This window comes from Calliopsis andreniformis, unplaced genomic scaffold (assembly GCF_051401765.1).
Source record: "Calliopsis andreniformis isolate RMS-2024a unplaced genomic scaffold, iyCalAndr_principal scaffold0022, whole genome shotgun sequence".
Lineage (NCBI taxonomy): Eukaryota > Metazoa > Arthropoda > Insecta > Hymenoptera > Andrenidae > Calliopsis > Calliopsis andreniformis.
This window is the reverse complement of record NW_027480432.1, coordinates 663,206-685,146: the sequence shown is the minus strand read 5'-3', so window position 1 is coordinate 685,146 and position 21,941 is coordinate 663,206. Positions and strand designations below refer to the sequence as shown.

Here is a 21,941-nt window from a genome sequence, read left to right as displayed (position 1 = left end):
TGTAAATGATTCCTAGAACTATAGTAGTACGCGAATTTTCAGACTTCAGCACGCTTCAAGTACTTACTTGCAAAATGAGTGACTTAATTTTCAAATTGAGTACAAGTGGCCAACCACTTGGCAGATTTCTTAACATCGCTCTGAGAGCAACGATATCAAGACTCCACGAATTAGTATGCACTTATTAAACGGTTTATACAGGCCAGTCCATTTCTGTTTTAATATTCCTAAAGTTATCCGTGGAAGAACTTTTGGATAAAAGTTACTGTTGGCCTTTCTAGGGTGCTCCAAGCCACGATCAACTTTACTTCCACGATTGAAGCATATTTCTATCTCTAACTTACCCCGTCTCCGCAGTTAGTTCTTCATCAACAGTCATCAACTGCTCGTCGTCCACGGGTCGATAAATCAGGCTCGTGGCTAGAATTACTAACGAAGACTTCGGTAAACTTAAGAAGCGCTCTTTGTCCCCTTCTGGACCACAGAGTCCATCGTTCCGTGGGTCAAAGACCTGTATCCATTTACAGCGGAAGGAAAAAGAATCGGAGACACGTACGAGGGATTAAGAATTAAGCGGTTGTACAGAATTTTAGCAAACAGACGTTCGTTAAAAATTCTTTTCCGAGGCGGTTCATCAAACGCAGCTCGCCCACGCACCGGACCACTAATTTAAATTGCCGTTTCGACAGTGCGTGTCCCTAGGAATAATCAAGCTTCCGGCTGGACGAAACAGCCCACCGTGTATAGTACCTTCTAATTATTTTTCACCGGTGGAAAATGACACTAGCTCCAGTGGTACAGTAGCCCGACGACGCGCGTCGCAACGCTTCTTCTCTCGCTCCGACGTTTACGGAATACATGCATCTCGCGGTGGTTTGTCGCGTGCGCGCGACAATATAAAACGACGTCGCTCGAAGCGGTTTCATCGCTTTTCAGATGGTTATTGGCAAGCTGTTCGCGAATATCGACGAAAGTCTGCTTTTCACTGTAGACAGATATCACTGACTGGAACCGTGATTCCTACTCGAGGAAGACTTCAGAAACTGATGCATCTATCTAAAATTTGTTCAATTTGGCGCGATTGGGATCAAATTTTTCACGCAAAATACACGCTGCAGTGACTGAGAAATATCACCTGTCCGTTACCAGCGATCCTAGACAAAAAGAATCCACCCTTGGCGACGCCGACGTCAGGACTAACAGATGATATGATACACTTCATTGAATGTCCAGCATCCGTATGGAAACAGCTGATTTCTACAAGCTACTCCTGACACTTCAAGGATGTCTACTTCCAGCGTACATTCTTGACTCGTTCACCAGAACACAAGACACATTCCTCAAACTTCACCCTGTAAAGCGAGGTCAATTTAAACGCGCTATAAGATAATTGCAATTACCAGGATAATTTAGGCAATCGATAGGGGAAGAGAAATACTTTCCAAGACGGAGCATTGGATCAAAGGTGAGGGTCTAGGGTTTAATATTTCGGAAAAAGGGGATGAGAGAAAGGGATAAATTGGAAAGCGAAACGCGGAGGGCGTGAAAGTGCGAAAGGGAGTGAAACGGAGCGGTAGGCGATGCGTGAGCCGGGACAATGTCAGCGTCTGGCACGTAGTAAGATAAAGAGAAAACTCCGTGGAACGCGGCGGTAACGGCGGAACAGGTCCCCACAGAAGAAGGTGGTTTTCGCCGTCAGGATGGAAATTACGTAGGCAGGGCCGCGCACAGAGGAACCATCACCACGGAAACGCCCCACGGCCGTTCTGTAATCAAGATGGGTATTACATTTCCGGTAATGTCGTTCCACAAGTTTGCGCCCAACGGTACCGCAGATGATGAACTAAAGTGCCGCGAAAAATTCGATCAACCTGCTTTTTTCGGAACTACACGATCCCTTTTCCTTCTTCCTTCTAATTGCAGTCGAACAGAGGTGGAGTCGATGTTTCAAAGATCTCTCTATCGAGTAACTTTTGGCAACTGGACGGGACAGAAAAGAAATCGGACAGCATTTAATCTGGGCTCATTTTAAAGCGCAAGGTCTCTACTTTCTTACCCCTGGATTGAACTTTTCCGAAGTCGCTTTTGTATTCGAGTGCAGGGCGAGAAAGTGAGGGTGGTTTCTTCCCTGAAAATTTTCTTTGCTAGATCTCCGAACCTAGACGCAACAGTAGGTATCTACAACAGTCATCCGCAGTTGTAATATACTTTTTTCCTAGAAGTAGATGGAACTGCGAATTCCATTTGGATTATGGACAAAACATTTGAGGCAAAATTGCAGGAGTCGAGGTGTCTGGTAGCGGTCATCTGCCACCCTGCTACCTTTTTGCTAATAATACGCTGGACTACTTCTCATTCGTTTCTTCTGTAGCACTTGCCAGCACCAAGAAGTTAATTGTAACCATCCCAATGACATTTATATAACTTCTGGATACTTTCCACGACCATTCACGTTTCTCTGGCTGTATTGTTCCCATTCAGGACATCCCAAAGGCATAAAAGACTACAAAAACATTTGACAGTGGCATTTCAGGCATAGAAACCGAGTGTGGCGCAAAAACATCCCCTGTCTAAATGTCTGCTGGCAACCCCTCAAAGGGGCCAGCATAAGCTGGTCTGTCTGACTGCTTGAGCTATGGTATTACATCAAAGTAGTCCAAAACGCGGATCCTACGAGCGGAAAATAGCCAAGAAGCCTTGGGAACAGTATCTTCTATCGTCTTTAGTTAAATGCGTAGAGGATGAAATCAAATCCTACCACTGTCCCGGTTAACTCGAACGACTCGATGTCTTTCGACCGTTGTTCTGCCGTCAGAGGAAAGGAAACAGAGTCGACTGACATGGGCTATAAAAGAGGAGAGAGTTATAGGAGGAAGTAATTTAGTCGGTGGGCAAATATTGGCGCAAACAAAGACCAACCCCTCAACTCGAGTCGGTAAACGCGAGCGAGACGAACTCCCTTCTCGAAGTAATACATACGTATAGGTATTGCTTTGAAAACAATCTGTACTTGGCATTGAACTACTGCAAAATTGAAGAGATGGTAATGAAATGAAAAATGAAGAATATCGAGCCACCTGTTACCAAACTTCCACGGCCCTGCCACTAGGAAACAAAGTTATCCAGAATTCGCAAGAAACGCTCCTCCAGCGCAAATTTCTTTCTGTCAAAGCAAATACTTTGGCCACGACGACATGGCTTGTTACCGTTTCGCTAAGGGAGAAAAAGAACGAAATCCATTTGCAGTTTAAAGTTAACGCGACCAGGTGAGAGAGGACGTTCCATCATCCGACAGGCCAAGTCGGTAATAAAAGCGTGGCCGCGAAGGGTGACCGAGAAGGGTGACCGAGAAGGGTGACCGAGAAGGGGGACCGAGAAGGGGAACCGCGAAGGGGCGGGAGGGAGGTACGGCGAGCGTAAAAATGTTGAGTGCTGGGGACGAAGTGCGAAACCATAACAGCGGAATGAGATCTCGCGAGCTACACCCGCTAAAACAATGTCACCGTCTGGCCTTTGCCGAAAGGAGAGGAGAGAATCGAGGTGGTCGAGGGCGATAGGGAAGGAGGAAGATGAGAAGAAGCAGAGCTGCGAACAGGGAGCACGCGGAAGAGGAAGAAGACGAAGGGTGGTTAAGCCGGTGGCTAGATATTGCGCAGTGGCGCAAACAAAAACCACCCAGCCCACAAATCCCCCTTCGAGGCTGGTGCTCCACGGCAAAGAAAAGTCCTCTGGCAGCCGTTGCCTTCGACCAGGAATGAACGCTATCTCCCCGCGAAACGTATAAACTTGGACAACAGAAGGCAAGAAACTTAATTCACTGGAAAATACACAGCAGATAAAGGTCTTCTCAGACCTGTCCCGAGGAGGAAGAACGGATCGTGGGTGGTGGCGACGAACCGAGACATCTGTGTTGCTCTCGCTCGTTTCGCGTCGTCCAAACGAGGCCGACCGGGTCAAAAGGCGACGTCCTAAGAACCCCGTGTTCCTTGCAATTCTGTCTCTTAATGCCACAGGAAATAATCGTAAATATGTTCAGTGTCAAGCTGCGGTTTCCTCCTGGTGCCAGCCATTCGACCCTCCCCCGGCTAGGCCAGAAAGAGCATAGACGCGAGGATCGATTGAAAAATTTATTGCAATTACAGTGGTCGATGCACGCTCCTCGATGCTTATAATCCGTTTCTATGGGAATCGGGCTATTCACCCGCCATTTACCCTAACATTCCGTCGAATTGATCGCGTGCCCACGTCCACCGAGGAATTACTCGATTTGGCGAGCGCAGAAGAAGTTTATGTGTCTCCACGAGCGCGACCCTTTATCTATCTGGACAGAATTTACTATCCACGGTCCCCGTAGAAGGACTTCGGGAGGAGTTGTCGAGAGATCCCTTGGTCGATGCACGGTTTACGAGCCGCAGCGGTTGTAACGCGATGCGGCTTGCGATATTGTTGCGAGATGAAATTAGAATCGTACTTGCGCTCTGTGCCGTATTTAACGTCCAAAACTCGAGGATTATATGAAACGAGGAGGATTAAAGGGCATCGAACGCTGGAGGGGTCCAAGCGGCGGGGACAGCAGATTCGCGAACAATTCGCCTGTTATTCGGGAACAAAAGGCGCACCGAAGCATTCCACGGCGCTGAAAACCGACGAGGTTAAACTTACGTGAAATTAATCCAGAACTCTCCTAGTCTATTTCGCTCTCTCCAGCTCCACCCGCGCTCGTTCGGCCTGCGGGACTCTCCGCCGGCTTGTTATCTCGTGGATGAATATTGTTACTCATGTGAATACACTAAATAAATTACGACGTTTCAGAAACAACCGTGGAACATAATTTAATCATATTCCGCGGAAGTGAATATGAAGGTAACCCCCAAATAATTTAATTAAACGCTAAACACGCAGATGTAACGCGGCGAGGAGCACTACCTTGAGTCGCGTTGCATGACTTCTCAGTGATTAAGCGCGCGGTTTGCGACGACGGTTCCTTTCTGTCAGAAACGGAAACAATCCCAGATTCAGCGAATATAATCCTTAATCGCTTCGTCGTCTTTTCTTTCATCTGCTCCACTATTTCTTTTTTTATCCCGAGAGCAACGAAAACCAGCAGCAGTTACAATTTACTCGCACAGCCAGTCTAGCTGTTTTTCACTCATGTTCGGGGGCGTTTATATCGATATTAATTAACGAGAAGTGAACGGTACTCCACCAATAACGAAACATACATATGAACGCGCGAAACGCATACCGATCGCTTCAATTTCGTCTGACCCTTTCATCGAACTTCAAAAGCTTTTCGCGTATACGTCACGCACCACGCCGCATCGCATTACGTCTTCCTTTCCGCCACGTTCACAACAAGATCAAACGGACATCGGAATTTCCACCGTAGATTCAGGGCTGTGGATATTTATTTAAAAAATTGCTATGGAGTGAAGTTTCAAAAATTACGAGAGATGAAGTTTTCCACACACCAAAAAGCATACCCCTGTCTCGCTGAAAAAATTATGCAAACAGTAATAAAAAACAAGAGCAATTAACTGTTCTTTATAACAGCACACTATTTTCAGTAATATTCGGACTCACAACTCCGCCAAAAAGTTTGTATCTCCGGCAATTATTTAAATAGAAATCTCGATCGAACAAATCCTAATCCAAACTCTTTACTAAAAGAAAAAATGTGGAATAATATTTAGAAAGCGGACAAAAACGTTGCCATGCCCTCCACAAAATGCGCGATAAGAGAGCGTTCCACCCCTGAGCACATACACGGAGTAAAAACGAATACGAAATTTGATAGTAATGTTTACAGTTCGCGGGGGTTTTTCGTAAATGCCTGGTTGCGGGTTGATATGCAAATACGGACGAGAATTCACTGGCTCGCACAAATCGTCTACGTTTCGCGACGATGTGAACGCCGCATTATCATTTCCTGCGTCGCAGAAACGCGTTTTCCCGCATATACACGCGACCCACGCACGATTATTCGTACAAAGGACGCGGGGAATATACACGACCGGCCTGACGAGATCAAAGTCGAGACAAAATTCCGCTTCGGGGGTCTTTAACTCGACGCCGCATGGGGATCGAAGAGGCTGCATTCTACACAGGCGCGCACTTTCGGCACAAATGTAAAACAGCGGGCTGAAGGAGGCGTGAAACATGACAATTACCCTCCTGCCTTTTACGCGCTGATGCCTTCTGGCATTTCAGATCGTTTATAATCGACTGATCGCGTGTTGTACTGGAAAATTGGGAGATTGCTTTTTTACGGAACAGAGATGGAGTAGGAAGTCCCTTTTATACAGGAGAAACGATCTCACATTAATTTCAATTCAGAAATTACTATTTAATTATTAATAAAATGCGTAACGCAACGCTTATGAATTAATTTTGTAATACAACCACAAAAGCCAAAGGATCTTGCTGAGAGTAATGATATAAAGCTAAACGTAAATTATCTGCGGGTAGTTTGCTTGTCAGATTCAGTTTATTACTGTAGAAATTGTGTGCCATTGTAATCGAATAAAAGTTAGACGTATGTTAAATGAAACACAAATACGGAAATATTTGCGTTGAAAACAATAATAATGCACACATGCGTTGAATGGTAGGGATAAGGATGGAGAAAGGTGAGGGAATTATTAACATAATTTATAGATCACGACGGTCTGCGAAATTGAATGTACTACGGGACCATGAGCACGCATTCACGCGCACAACATCATTAACAGTGCCAGAAATAGGATAGGCCATCAATGTTCTTACGGCCATTTACCGCTAATGCAACGTTACCTATATACCTAAGACACTGTCAGGAAGTTGCGCTCACTTGCGCTGTGATCGCTCACGCTCAAGGAAAGTAAACTTTTCCTTCAATGAAAAGCCGCTGCCTCTCTAATGGTCACAGCGCTGGAGCGAGCTTTATCATCGACAGCGTTGTCACGGCCGATCTTCAAAGGCCTTCGCATCAGTGACACCGACGCCCCACTATAACTTACTTTATAGACTCGATCTATTAACAAAGTTCTGTTGGCGCTGAACCCTTAAAAAGACCCTTTCAGTGCTAAATTTAACACCTTTTTTTTCTTACCGATATTGCCCTACATACATTCAAGTTTGCACTGCTTTCCCTTTGAGAAAGTTTCATTCTTTCAAAGATGAAATAGGCTCTATACTCCACAGATTAGCTTCTGTAATAAACTAGGTACTAAACAGTGGAAAAAAGTTCGCATTAAATAAGTTATTATCTTATAAATGAATTCGTACAGAAAAGCGAATTGTATGAACTTTCGTGCTACCACTTTTATTTTTCCACTGGAATAAAATATACGCATGGGTATGTTCCAGTGCTCTTAGAGAGCATTTCAAAATCAAAATTAGTAGCGAACAATTAATTAATAGCGAACAACAGTTCTCTATAGCTGTTCTCGATCGTTGCAACAACAAAGCTTGACTGAATAATTTCAGACCAAAAAAATACACCCGCACCGAGCACAGTGTATTTATTCTGCGAAAACTCGACACAATAGCGAGGCTATATTACTGGCTAAGCGACTCAAGGGGGTTAAGAAAGCTCGCGGCGACCCTTTTTTAGTCATCTCCCAATTGAGATCACAGTTGATCTATTTTAATGGCGCACTTCGGCGAGACACTTGAATCGCCTCAAAAGAGATGCTAAGAGACGGCAGAATTGAGAGGGGTTGAACAGAAAGGCCGGAAAGACAAGTGAGGGAGGGGGTGATAGTACATCCGCGTTTATTTCTTGGCCCGAGGACGAGAACCATCCCCCTGAACACAGGTCGGAGTTCCCCGATTCTGGTACCCTTGGTGAATGAGCTAAACAATTTTTTTCATCCCCTGAATTCGCTAAAAAATTTCCGAAAAATTTGAAGGGTTGCTGTGACACGAGGCACGAGTTTACTCAAAATCTCCATAGTCTTATTGCATTGTTAAAACCCTCCGATTTCTCCGAGTGCTTCTGAAGGGATGCCCCGCAGAAAGACGGCACTGCACGAGGGGCAAAGGGAACGCAGACAGGGGTGGTGGTGCGTGTACACGTTGCCACTGTGCGACGCCCGAGGCAAGCCATTAGACGGCGACAATGCGCACCCTTTTCCCGACTTTTATACGTATTTCCGCCATTACTGCGCATTCTATGTCGCAATAAATTCTTTCTCCGTCGCATTAAAATTCTTGAAGGGCATTCAGAATACTTGGCACGGCGCAGCCGATATTGATGTTCCTCACTGGGAACAAAACGGGTGCGTTACACACACACCCTCTCGTCTTCTCCCTCTTCTCCTCTATCGTCATCCCTGGCACTTTCTCTCTTTTCGTCACTTGGCTGCCGAGAATGTATCGTTTCGGGAAAACGTGCACACATGTGGAGGATAGAAGGGTCCATTAGCAGGTATGCATATTTCGCTCGCGTTAACTTTCACCCCTTAAGAGTTACACGGGGGAGGAGGTGCACGATCTGCCTGAGCGATTCTGGAATAAAATCTAGCTTAAAGTGTAGGCAATGCATAAAGCGTTCGAAGTCATTTGAGGTAGCTACTTCCATCGTACAAAAAGGGAAACAGAAGGCAAAGAACAAGTCCTTCAATTTCTCTTTTTAAGCAAATTTACATTATTAATAAATTCACAAATAATAAGTAGCATAAAATAAGCAGGCGAGAGCTGAGATTTCTACCTTCGGTACTATTCCGCGAACACAGTGAAAGTTTAATCGGTCGCTGCGTGTTTAGAGCAATTTCGCGCAACTCGCCGAATCTCGCGGCTGAATTCTTCGGCGTCGGGAGTTGCCCGCCAGCAATTCGTTTCTGGCAATTCCGACTTGTTGCGAACACGTTCCCGAAATTATTCCAGGTCCTGTTGGTCGGCCATCAAACGAGAGGATTCGGAAATTTACACGGGAAAGGGGAACTGGCGCGCGCGTGTGCTCGAGTTCCCCGAGTTCCCATCGCGACGAAGCACCGCGTGCAATCTTGCTCGCGGAACAAGAGGCGAAACTGCAGGAGCGCAATTAGTATGCAAAGCTCGGGCTCGCTTCTTTTCCCTGGCGGGAGGAGCTAAGTCCAAAGTGCTTTTCCGCCGTTGCTGCTCCGCTGCGCTGTTACATAAATAGCGTTCCAATTTTAAACGGATCTCCTAAACCGCCCTCTTATTTTCTAATAGATCCGACAACCGTGGAATGCCAATTTCCGCTTCGTGAAGACCTTGACTCTTTGACGTCAAATAGTTTGACTGGAAGTCTGACACTACACTGCTTCTTTAGAAATCTTTCAAATTTCCTGTCACATTTTTAGAGGAAGTCAGATGATAGTATGAAAAATTGATTGAAATTTTTATATTTCCATACCTATTCGGGAAATGTGGATTGTTTCGAAAAGTAAAGGTAGTAGAATTTAGACAAGGGGTAAGTGGAATAGGTCACGTGCAACTTCGACTTGGCACAGCCAATATATTTTCGTTTATAGGAACCGGAGTAACGCTCGGTAAACTCGAGCTTAACGAGCACATCTTCTGTTAATGCGTCCCGTTAACAGTAACGAGATATTAAAGAGTAACCACCGAGCTTCCCCTTAAGAATTCTCCATAAACGAGATTGCTACATCATTTACAGTCATAATCATCTTCCATTGATTGCTTATTTTTAGCTGGAAGAGGCTTTTCTGCAACTAAGAGAAGCTTCTCCTTAATTAGATGATAGCTATATTTGTTATCAGTGAGTGACTCTGCTGAACGAGTAGAAGGGGTGGTTACAGTCGAAGGTTCACAATAGACTATAAAAAACTCGTGCTTCCATCTCGCCCCATTAATGATTTAAGCTCCAACTTCAATTTACACCGACCCCATTCGATTCTAAGGGTAATTATGGCATCCATTCTGTTGAGCTTCACTTGGTTACAATTTGTCTCGCCACTCAATCCACCGACGAGAATCGTTTGCACAGTCGTCGTCGCGACTTGGCAGCAACGCCATTGACCGCGAGCCGAGGATAAAAACGTTCCTCTCTTTTAGTCAAACTTGTCTCGAGGATAAATATTGAAGAAGCCAGCGGCGGACAAAGGATCAAAGGGAAGAAAGTCGAGGAAGAATGAAGCGGCAGCGAAGCCTGGCGCTCGATTAAGTGGAGCCCTCTTCGTTACTGTCAGCCGTAATTAACAATGTACATCCGGAGCGCTTAGAAGATAAATGGAAAAAGATTATCCCTAATTATGCCACTATTTTTCCTGCAGCTCCATCTACCGACCACTCGCTCCACCATAAAAACTTTAATGCAAATTTGAGCTTAATTAAATATCGATTGACGCGACCGAACAGTCGTTTCCTCGAATAACACAGGAAGTCAGAGTTTCATCGAATATACGCTTAATGAGATTCACATCGATCGGTTTTTCTTCTTCCCACTCCTTCTGTTCGCCCCCTCTGTTTCTGTATACGCAGTGGTTTACTTTGAAAATACATATGAACGGGAAAATTCGCTGCAAGGGAGAAGGTAATTGATTAGGGAAGGAACAGTTTGCGTGTGTAACGAGTAATTGGACGAGGGATGAAGCGCCAAAAACCTTCAATGCACTCTTTCGATTCTATATGCGGGAGAAGGAATATTCTCGGGACGAGATTGAGGGGGATGCTTTCATCTCGTAATTACAACTACCTTTGTGGACCCTTGACCCGAAATGTAAATAAGCCAACCAACCTTCGCAATGTACCATTTCATCTAAAAAATAATTACACTTGTTCGTCATTATATTCCAGTTATTGTTCTGCGATACGTTCTCGAAATCATGTTATCTATGTTTGCTCAGGGAATCGCATGGTTGCTTCAAATTTCTTCTCGATACATAGTCTGAATGAACAAAGTGTTAGTCAGTTAAAAAGGGATTTCATTATATTTTTCACCCTCGAAATATGTAAACTACTTCCCCAAAGTTTAATTACTTTCGACACGCCCCATATCGTCTAATTAAAATTATCAAGATCACTCATCTTCCCCTGTCAGAATCCAGCAGCGACCATTAAGCAGCCAATTACGAATTCCCGCGAGGAACGCGTACGGCGTTTTAATTTTCATGAAAAATGTAATTGCCGTGCGACTGGTCGCTCCACCACTGGCTGAATTTACAACCAAGCGAGTCGTTGGGAAATTTGCCCAGCCATATGCCCTTGTTCGCACGCAGTGAAAATATCTGTTGCTGGTTTCCAATAACAAAAGGAAAATGGGCGACAGAAAAAAGGAAGTCAGGCTAAGATTTGATATCGACAGCCGTGGCGTATGTGTAATTTTCAGCGGTGAAAGGCACTTTGAAAGAACCAGGGGTTAAAAGCGCAACCCTTTTCCCTTCTCGACGTAGCGCCTTCGATAACAAACCATGTGATGGCAAAAACGACCTACCGATTCCTTCTCTGTCTCTCCCTCCTTTTTTCAATCTCCCCCTTCACAACCCTGGACGTAATACCTGTTTCCAATCACGGAATTCAATACGGCCGCGTGCCCGTACATCCCTGCGCATCTCATATGCAATACCGGATTAATTTACATTCCCGGGGCTCGTTGATCGGCGAAAAAATAAACGACGGGGAAATGAAAAAGCAATCTACCGCGTGACAACGCGTGGGAGACTCGCAGCTCGGCTTTCTGATTGCTCGTTGACTTGGAAAATCAACTGTCCGAGTCGTAGGCAGTTCGCGACCGCTTCAAACTTGTCACTCATACCAGAATCTGAATCCACTGAAACTATACAAGATGTTTTAGAGTTACGAATTCTTGCTTCCATTTTCAGGAGCATAGTGAACCAACAAAGTTCAAAAAATTCACCAACAAATTTGTATTCTGTCTAGTCAGAACGACTTGAAAACTTTTCAACTAATTTCTGGAGCGTCGCTGTAGTTCATTCTCGCGAGACAGAAATTAATCGATGAACGGGTGATCATCGAGGCGCATTAATCGTCACGCCGCCGCTAAAAACAATCAGCCAGGTGAGATTGAGTTAAATATAAAGTAACGGGGACGGGCTAATAAACAGGACGCGCCAGAAATTGCAGCGCATTTTAATGTTTAATTGGTGAACACGCGCCGATTAAAAACAACCGGACGCTGATTACCAGCCAGATGAAAAGGGGAAGGGAGTAAAGGGATCTTTTCAATCGAGTTAACGAGGGAGCATGATGCGATCGCGAACCATTTCCCGTCTCGAATCACTGTTTTCTCTATTAATATACTAATGAATTGTATCCATGGTAATTTGCTTTTGTCCACGGTCGACTAGACTAGCGTTGATCGACTTCTCTCCGTTCGTTCTTCCAACTAGAAGCTCCCAGCACCCCGCGCCTCAGCGACTGAAATCGAGAGAAAATCTGATGGAATGTAAAATTTATTTGCCTTCATTTCAGATACAATTAACGAAAAGTCATTATACTGATAAACGTTATCTGCTTTCTATACCACGGAACTGCGGAGTAGAATGTCGTTTCCAGCGAAATTGCCCCTCGAGATCGGTGAATTTCATTATGTTGAACAGTTCCAATAGAAGGATACTTTTCTTCCAATCGAAACACTCGAAATATCGAAGCACTGAATGATAAACGTTCCGAAGTATTTAATTACGGGCATAATTACAGAGGCAATCCTCGTTGAAAGACTAATCCTATGATGAGGCTGTTTCGCGATTATAAAACTGGAGCAAAACTTCAACGATGGGAAGTTTAACGGAGTCGCATCGATTCAAAAGTCATTATACATTTCCAGAGACGCTGCTGGGGAAATTGTATTCCGGTCTTTTGTTCCAATAGGAAATATTCTCCGGAAGCTGTACAGTATTCTTCTCTCTTTCTTCCCTCTTCCGCTTCCTACGTGTATCCTTCCCTCTACTCCCATTACCGTTCTCCGCGAAGACCCGAAACTGGGTTTCGGCTACATAGCATAAACTACATTTGCGTTCCTTATTTACATGATCACAGAAACTTCGGTCTCGTCTTTATTCTACCCTGTTACGAGATAACGTCCAATGAGATTAAGAAAAATCTCTCGACTTCTCGTTTCATTTGGCTTCTAAAAGGCTAGACCAACGGCTAGAAAAGAGGGAAAAATTAAAATTAGAGAAGTAGGTGTAACGATACATAAAAAGTAGGTATAACAGAAGAAATAAATTAAAAATTTGAGCAAAACTTACCAATGGTCAAGCTGCCCAGTGGTCAGGCAAATTCAGGTGTCCAGGGTGGTCGAAGATGACCAGTGGTCAACCTGTCCACTGACCACTGACCACTGACCACTGACCACTGACCAAGGGAGGGCAGGAGAACAAATAAATTGAAAATTTGAGCAAAAACTCAGCGGTTCGACAAGATGACCACTGGTCAGTGGAGTCCAGGATCCCCAGGGAGGTCCGCACCCGCCCGAGGACCCGCGACGAGTGAGACACTCGTGCTCCTGCAAGGGTATTTATACTGTCTCGGGGAAGATGGGGAACCAATGAAATAAGTTCTTTCCGAAGGTTAGATAAAAGTACTTATGCTCGCAGAACATGTAAGATATACCACATGGACAACATTCGATCGCGCTTGTAGATTGCAATACCAGCTTTTTCTGCATGGCGAGGGGTGAAAGTGTACGCATCCCAGAAAACAATGGCCCGCCCACTGGCCTGCAATGGAGAATCACATTTGCAAGTATAAGGGCGATCAAACTGAAAGTACAAAGTGGTGATCGACCTAGATATTGTCCATGAAAAGTGCGATAACCAGATCCTGACGAAATTTTTACGTTTCAACTCTAAATATTCTAAATATTCCATCGCAAACGGTCAGAAAATTAATTTTTTCTGCTTCTTTTCTTCTCTCACAGCGTTCAACTCTCCATTCAGTTTGAATTATTTAAATTTGAGTTACTAAAAAATGAAGAAAATAGCGCATGGAATTAGAGACGAGACGTTCGAGTCTCTCAGCCCAGGATCCTTTGAGACATTCTTCAATTGGATGTCCTGTCCATCGAAATTCGTGGCGTTCTTAAGATTCCTCGGATCGGTCCCTTCGCATATCAAGGTTTTGTAATTGAATTCTGTTGCTTTCTACGAACCCCTGTTTCCAAGGAATGTTCTGATCAGTCTTCTTTGCCTGTGGCTGATCAGTGAACCTAGTAGTAGTCTTTCAAATTTTCGATTCTGTCAACCACCTCGGGAGAAGTGAAAGAATTTGCATGGAAGATGTCTGAAGAATGACGAGAAGTCCTTGTAAACTATATTTCCACGTAAAAAAGATGATCTTTTAATTTTTTTATGTAAAATAACGGTAAGAATAAAGCCACTCGAATTCAAATCCTTTTGCGATTCCAACAAACCACGAAGGCATTAATTAGGAAATTCAGTGTTTCATGACTCGCGATCGGACAGGACTCGAAGGTTAGAAGGGCTTTCAGGTTTCCTCAAGTACCCATTGAACCCAGCGGCCAGTGCTGCTCAAACACTTCAACTTCCAAGAGGCAATATCTCGTAATTGGACTATCATAATGGCATGCTCGATGGGCTAGTAAGAGAACGTTCCGAAATTAAAACATTTCCACTCAGTAAAGCGTCTTAAATCACAGAATTTAATAGAAATTCAACCAATTTCGACGATTCTAAATCGTGTGAATCTAGGACTCTTAATTCGCGCGTAAAACCTCTTTATTGACTTTTCTAAATTGCTTCCAAATCATTTTGGAATCTTTTCGTGTTCCCTTTTTTGCAGCTAAAAGTTTTTCGTATTTTTTAAAACTATTTCAATGGAATGTAAGTCACGTTTCCAGGATCAGGGACGCAGAGGATGGGGTAGGTTCGAAAATCATTGTGTTCGCTCTCAATGGATCCCTCGTTAACGTTTTCTGTCGCTAATCTCGCTAATTAAATCCGATATTCATCACGTTGCAATCGCGTGTCGATCGCAGACGCGTAAAAATTACAGAACCGTTCTGTTAGGAATCACAATGCGTCGTTACGATTAATTAGTTGGATTCAGTTCATTAGAACGCTGGCGTGTTTCGAATATGCTTTAATTAATGCAATTTAATGGATGATAGCCAAGACTAAAGGTTTGGGGATGCGGAGAATGAGTGCCACCAGAGGATTTTCACTCAATTATTACCCAATTCTGCTCCTTATCGAGCATTTGTTTCGGTTTGTTCAGTGGGAGTAGTGGATCGTAAAGTAAATTTGTTCAGTAACGCTACACTAGGAATTTTTAATTTTCTAGCGCGAAAAACGCGAAACTCTTTTAGCAGAAAGTAGCAAGCTCAAAAGCAAAAAGAGTGTACTTCCAACAATGGCGAGTCCCAAAAGGCTTGCCGCTGTCAAATTAACTCTAACCACTTCGAAAATATTTCTGCATACACTTGAGCAACTTCAGGAAATTTAACTTTAGGGAAGTATCTTATAAGAAAGAGAAAGAAAGAACAAAAGCTCAGTTTCCAGAGCAGAAACTTTTTAAAAACATCTGAAGTTTAAATTATGAGAAGAGCAAGCTGAATTTTCAGGAGTGTAATAGTCTTCACTGTAAACCATAGAAAGAAATTCGCAAGTCTTAGAAATTCATAAGGGTTTTCAATGTTCACCGATTGAAGGAACAATAGCGATCAAACAGCATCTTCGTGGATGCTTTATTAAGCAGCAAAAGCAGAGACGGTTCATGTGTGGGAGCAGCTGCCCGAAAACGTTGTCTATTCGTGGCAGGATCCTGATCGGTGCATGTTACACCTGTGCCATCCCGTGTGCATGTGCACACGTAATATTTAACACGTGCGTGGGCTCCCGTATCTACGACAATGGGGCTCGGCAAACAGCTTTTCACGCTGGTTTCCTCTCGCTCGGGCACATTAAGCGCACGCGTGTAAATTTCGTGTACCACCTGATTGTTCGCGTGTTAACGGGCCTCCGCCAGCATACACGTGCGTATATGTAATGCAGGAATCGAGCGGTACGTATGTACCTACACCATACATTCATGACAATCACAGCTCGCTTGAGAGTGACGTCGACGAATTTGCGTAGTTTCGCATCGTTTGGGATTATATTCGAAGACGTAACGACTGACATGACGGGCTGCTTGGAGCGGACTGGAGAGGAAACGCGATGTACGCGTACAGTTAACAGATGGGGAGATTTGGTTGCTTCTTCCTTAACCGATTGTTAGTCGGTACAACTTCAAAGTAGTATTCCTTGATCACAGTTTCCAGATGTGCACGCGTGTATTTTCCTAGAGGCCTTTTGGATATCAATCCAGCAATAAGTTTCAATAATCTGGTAAAACTCGGGTTACAGAACGAAAAAACTAAAAGAGAACTAAAAACTTCACTTTTACCCTGATCGCTCTGATGCAGAAAACTTTTGCATTCCCCTAGTAGGGTGCCCAAGATCGCCAATAGTTTCGAGAATCTTTCAGAACTCGGTAATGGACATCCGCAAAGGAATTCTTCGACTCTTTCGGTTCGCGTTCTATAAAAAATTTATCTTCTCTTCTCCCAAAGAAAACCTTCTCTTCATCTTGCAAAGAAGTATTTCGAAGTAATTATTATATGCAACAAATTTAACATTACAGCTAAAGTGTTAAATATTCCTGATGAATTTCGTCTAACGGTAAGAAATTTTCACAGGAGAAGCTCAGTCGTCTTCGTCGGTCACGAATTCAAGATATTCCATTTCATACGAATATTTTATTCGAAACTCTCCCGCAAAGCGGATTGCAATATTAACTGCACCGTGTGTCAATTGCATTTCGCAAGCCCTTAACGAAGAATAATCGAATCAGGGGTCCGCAAACAACGTCAGAACTTCATCAGTCTCGAAACCAAAGTCCTCCAGAGATTACTCGACACCGCCCCTTCAAACTCGTCCTGCTCGTTTCCCCATCGACCAACCCTCAAATCCGACGGCGTTCCACCAGCACCCTGACACAGTTGTGTCGTCTCCCTGAACCTCCCCCGGAAATCCGTTCTTCCGTTTCTTGCGGCGGAACCCATCAGCATTGCCTCCCGAGGACGTGTCTCATTTTCGAATTAATATCCAGTTATGAACTTTATGCTACCGCGGAATATCAGACTTTAACAAATGAGTCTCTATATTACAAGAACGAGAGATCTCTGCTAAATTGTTCGAAAGGAGTACTTCTAACGAAGGTAAGTTAGCTAGGAGAACAAAATTCCAAAAGAAAGAAAACTGAGTAGAAAGGGGTAAGATAGAAGGAGCGACCTCGCGACCATACGACGACGTGATTAATTAATAGCGAATGTCGTATCGAAATTTCCGAAATTACCAGATGCAGTTTGCGCTTCGTCGGAGAGCACCTGGCGTCAGGAGCCAGCGTCGATCAACAAGAGGGATCTGGAAGGGTTTCGGCAAGTCGAAGGAGGCGGCGGCGGAGCCGGCTACCGGAATCCAGGCACACGCTTAAATATTAACCGTGTACTCAGCGGATACATTAGTAACACGGGTACAGCTTGTGCGCGTCCAAACACACGTACGAGGAGCACGAGAGAGGGTATATCCTCTCGGTTTTACTCAGCGTCTAGACCGAAGTCTGGAGGCGGTCGTCGGCGGTCTACTGAACGCCTTGTCACGGTTTCTCCTGTAACAAGAAACGTCAAAGGAACGCTTGGCAACGACTCAGAAGCCGAAACGGACAGGGAACGAATCGACAATACCGTCTCCTCGTGGCTCGTGGCTCGTGGCTCCTTTCACCCTTTGTCCCGGGCCAGTGGAATTAAAAATTCGTTGGGTGGACGACGCGCGCTATCTCGTTGTCACGCGACGATAGCCTCGATCGAACCGGAGACAAAGAAATCCGAACCTACTGCGAGGCGAATTTCTTGTTCGAGTCGAGAAGTAGGACGATATTGAAAATGCCAACAAAATTGTTCCTCTTGAGCGTGAACCAGAGTTAGGAATCGGTACGAATGAAAGAAGCATTGGTATATCAAAGGCCGTCTATACGAAAATGGAAATGTTCGAAAGGGAAGATGATGTATGAAAAATTGCCTGAAAGTTATCGATCGCTTCTTTTCTTGGGGTGAGAGTTGATACTCGTTTAGCGCAGAATGTCTACCGAGCGTGTTGTTCATAATTGTTTCATCACTAGTAGTGGCATTTTCGAAAAGTCACAGGGAGCCTTTTTCCGCGCCGATACAAAAGAGCCACATTTCAGCGGACAGAATCGGGGTAAAACCCCGGATGAAAGAATGATTCTCCGCGGTGAGCGTTGATCCAACGAAAAAATTGAATTTGCACGTTGTAGGGTGACACTGTTCGAGCCTGTGAGCTATTGTTCGATACGGGGACAGAACATATCGCGCTGGCAGAGTATCAAATCCGGCCGAACGAGCCGCGCCAGCGCGCTGCATCCTACAGAAAATGCCTACAAATTGCACGCAATCCCTGAATTATATAGAGCTTCCACCGGTGGAACGTACACAAGTTTTGTAGCTACATAATTCAGTTATCATAAGCTATACCGCTTAAATTATTACCACGCCAGATGTCTAAAATTGCGGCTACACGCGTGTATATTTCGCGGCCAGCTATGTCTCTGTACCGTGTTCCGCGAGCGAAGTGGGCTCGCTTAATAAAACAACGGACGGTCCGCGAATAAAATCATTGTTCCTCCCTTTCCCGTCTTGGCTTTAATTGCAAATACGAGTTTTAGCCTTAATCAGCCCGCCTTTACTGCGACCCCGTTGCTCCCACGGAAATATCTTCTCTTGGATGCTGGATTATGAAAATTTCAAGGAAGTTCCCGTGTCACAATGTTCTGGATTTTCCCCCTTCATATTTTAAATATTCAAAATTGCTACGAAAATCTCATTTAGCGGGAGCTCGAGATTAAAAATCTGTCGTGTTAATTAATATTAACGGCACACTGTTTAGGGCCTAAGGACCAGAGTAAGTATGCTATAAAAGACAGAAAATGAGGAGAAGAGGATCAGAAGTCAAAACCTTCTATAAATAAACTTTCACCCTTTTCATCCCCATGCAACTCTCTATCTCGCGTCACAATCGATTAGTCTAACGCGTCTTCTCTCTTTTCCAGGCTCTACCTGTCCTCCAACACACATTCGACCAGAGGATTAACTCTCCATGCCGTAAAATATTCGGCGGAGACGACCTAAAAGGCAGACCTGCCGTTGTGTTCCTCGCAGCGAGTTCCGCGCCAAATGAGATTAAACCGATATAGGACGGTGTGTAACTCGGCTAGACGCGTCGTCCTTGCCAATATCGTTCGCTTTCCATCCGTGAGAAGCATTGGGGGATTCGAATAAAAGTGGAGGGATTAAAACGGAGGCGGCTTAGTCGATCGACAGAGTTGCTTCGTTTATTAATGAAATCAATACGGACATATAACGATCGATCCTGTTCGCGTTCGATAGTCCGGTAATTAACAGAAATTCGTTTCTTTACTTCCGTGGTGTTTCCATTCTAGTCGTGGCGCGAGATAGAGTGGCGAAAAAATTCCTGACGCGACAAGGCTCGGCGTCGACACTGCTGGAAAAGGAGTAAAGCTAGGGAAGGGAAAGGACTGTTTTGCTCTGTTTCATCCGGCGAGATGACGTGTCGACGTTTCTGTCAACCCATGCTTTGGTTTTCGGCTCGAATAACAAGTTGAAGATTAAACAAGGAAGGGAACAAGGGATGGTTGACCGTCAGAAGAAGGAAAGAATCGGGTTGCGGAAGGGGAGGGTTTCTTGGGGCTTGGGGTGGGGCACGTAGGTGAGCCGATACGGGGGGTTATCTTAAAGCATTTGCATACCTCTTTCGGTTACGCGCGTTGTAGTGTCATTGAGATGTGTCATTTTGCGCGAACTCACGGAGGAATCGGTAGTGTTTCATTTCTGACTATTCTGGTGGAGTGTATGTGCCTGGATATGTGTTTGTAATGGTGCTACTTCGATCTCGTGGACATATGGTGGTGTGCAAGATTACTGTGAGCTCAGCAATGGTGAGTCAAATAATTACTCTATAACATTATGTTGTAATAATTGCTACAACAGTTGAAATACATAAAATCTCGGAAAAGTAGGAAATATAATAATAGGAGTAACCAACTTGTGACTGCATAATTTCTGAATCGCCTTTTATTGGCAATTCTTCTAATTTCCCATGGCAAAGCTTCAAATTCCCTGCGAAATCTCACTGTGGATTCAGATAACAAACGAATAAATCGATTAGGGTAATCTGAAGCTATCGAGGTAGACAGGGGTTTCATCTATATCGATTTCAGGAACGAGAGTCCATGCGAGCACACACATATAAATAATACTGCGGCACATTAACAATCGGTAATAACATACGTGCCTCTGAAAGCCGCATATGGGAGGGTTGCCGCGGGTGGTTGGGTGAAGGAAGGACGCGGGGGACACAAATATTAATGATCGTTCCCCAATGAACTAGGAATACATAATGCCTATTTGCATGACACCCCCTCCAGGACAAGCTTAGTTAATCATTTGCACGCCCTGATGTTTGCTGAATCGGCGTTGCTTACATACGCGGTCCAACAAATGAGCCATACCGTTTGCTAATAAATCGACTATCATTTATTAATTTATGGAATAGCTAAGATCGCCTTTCGACACGAATTGCAGTCACTAGGTCGATAACAATCTCAGGTAAGATGACCCAGATTTGCTGCACTTTTTCTGCTAATCCGTAGGTTCCGTGTCTTGTATTCTCAGGGTGTTCTTGTGTTCTACAGAGATTCCTTCCTCTAATTTATGCATTCAGTATTTCATGTAGTCCGATACTCTGTTTTCTTCTTATCGACTGAGATTTCCAATTCTGGAAGAATCTTAGTTACCTAAACCCGTCATTTTTTATTTACCTAGATGATTTATGGTATATTATTTGTATCTTCATCTTGTTCCATTAATATACTGGAGCTTTGAAATGTGAAAGTATAAAAATAGAAAAGTTTGCTGAGGTATGAACTACCAGTAAATACTAGCAGCCAATCTATAAAACATTAAACAAATATTGGCGTAGAGGAAAGATCGGGTAACAGTATCACCGCAAACAATTAATTCGTAATTACAAACCGATAAAACTGAACGTCGACCGCACACCACGCTTATTTTTATTTAAAACACGTCCATCAGAAAAACTTGCAACCGAAAAAGACCTGTGCTGACGTCATTCTACATTAAATATTAATTCTTCGTTAATCTATGCTGTAGAGGCAAGAAAAATCTGCTCACGGTTTGATTCAATCCCCCTCCTGTTTGCAAAACAACGGCAAAAATCACGCGAATGGTTTAATTTCATGCCCATGCCACGAATATCATTTCTCTCTCTTTAATTTGCGATAATTCACCGGTTTTACGGAGAGATTGGAAAGCCTGCGTGATGTATTAATGCATTGTTTGCCGGTCGGCGGAAATATCAATTAATTTTGCAGAAACGATACGAACTCTGAGCAAAATTGTATCATTCTCTTTGTAGCATCGATAATTTGGTTCCTCCTGAACAGCTTGTCTCGTCGCATTTTCGAAAGCGTTCCTCGGATAACAGTTTGACGTCGAAAATAATGATCAATTATACAATACCGTCAAAAAATGATCCTCCCTCCTGTATCTGAAATACTTTGATATTTTGCAAAAACACGGCCTTAACCGCTTGTCCGTTCTCCACGGGAACCTATCAAATTAAACAGCAGGGTAATGAAAGAGGTGACGATAACAATCGAGAAGCACGCTTTTGCCGTCGAAAACAAGCAGAAAAATCTGTGCGAGTCGCCTACCATCGGTCGAGCACTTTTACGACTGTGTTATGCTCTACAATGACAAAAAAACAGACGGGACACAATGGAGGGAATGACAACCAATAAAATCGAACTTTTTCGAGAGAACAATTGGTACGGTTTCGTGCGACAAATTCGATATGTAATGCCGTGCTTGCGAAGTGGGTACGCTGCCATAATGG

At 44.1% G+C, this 21,941-nt stretch overlaps 1 long non-coding RNA gene across 1 annotated transcript in view; it reads left to right on the top strand.

Moving 5' to 3' along the window:
* Nucleotides 1-19,229, top strand: part of LOC143187266 (uncharacterized) — a 129,023-nt gene extending 109,794 nt beyond the window's left edge. The window contains exon 4 of the long non-coding RNA XR_013003176.1: nt 19,057-19,229. This is a non-coding gene — a long non-coding RNA (uncharacterized LOC143187266). The remainder of the gene's footprint in view (nt 1-19,056) is intronic.
* The last annotated feature ends 2,712 nt before the right edge of the window (nt 19,230-21,941 follow it).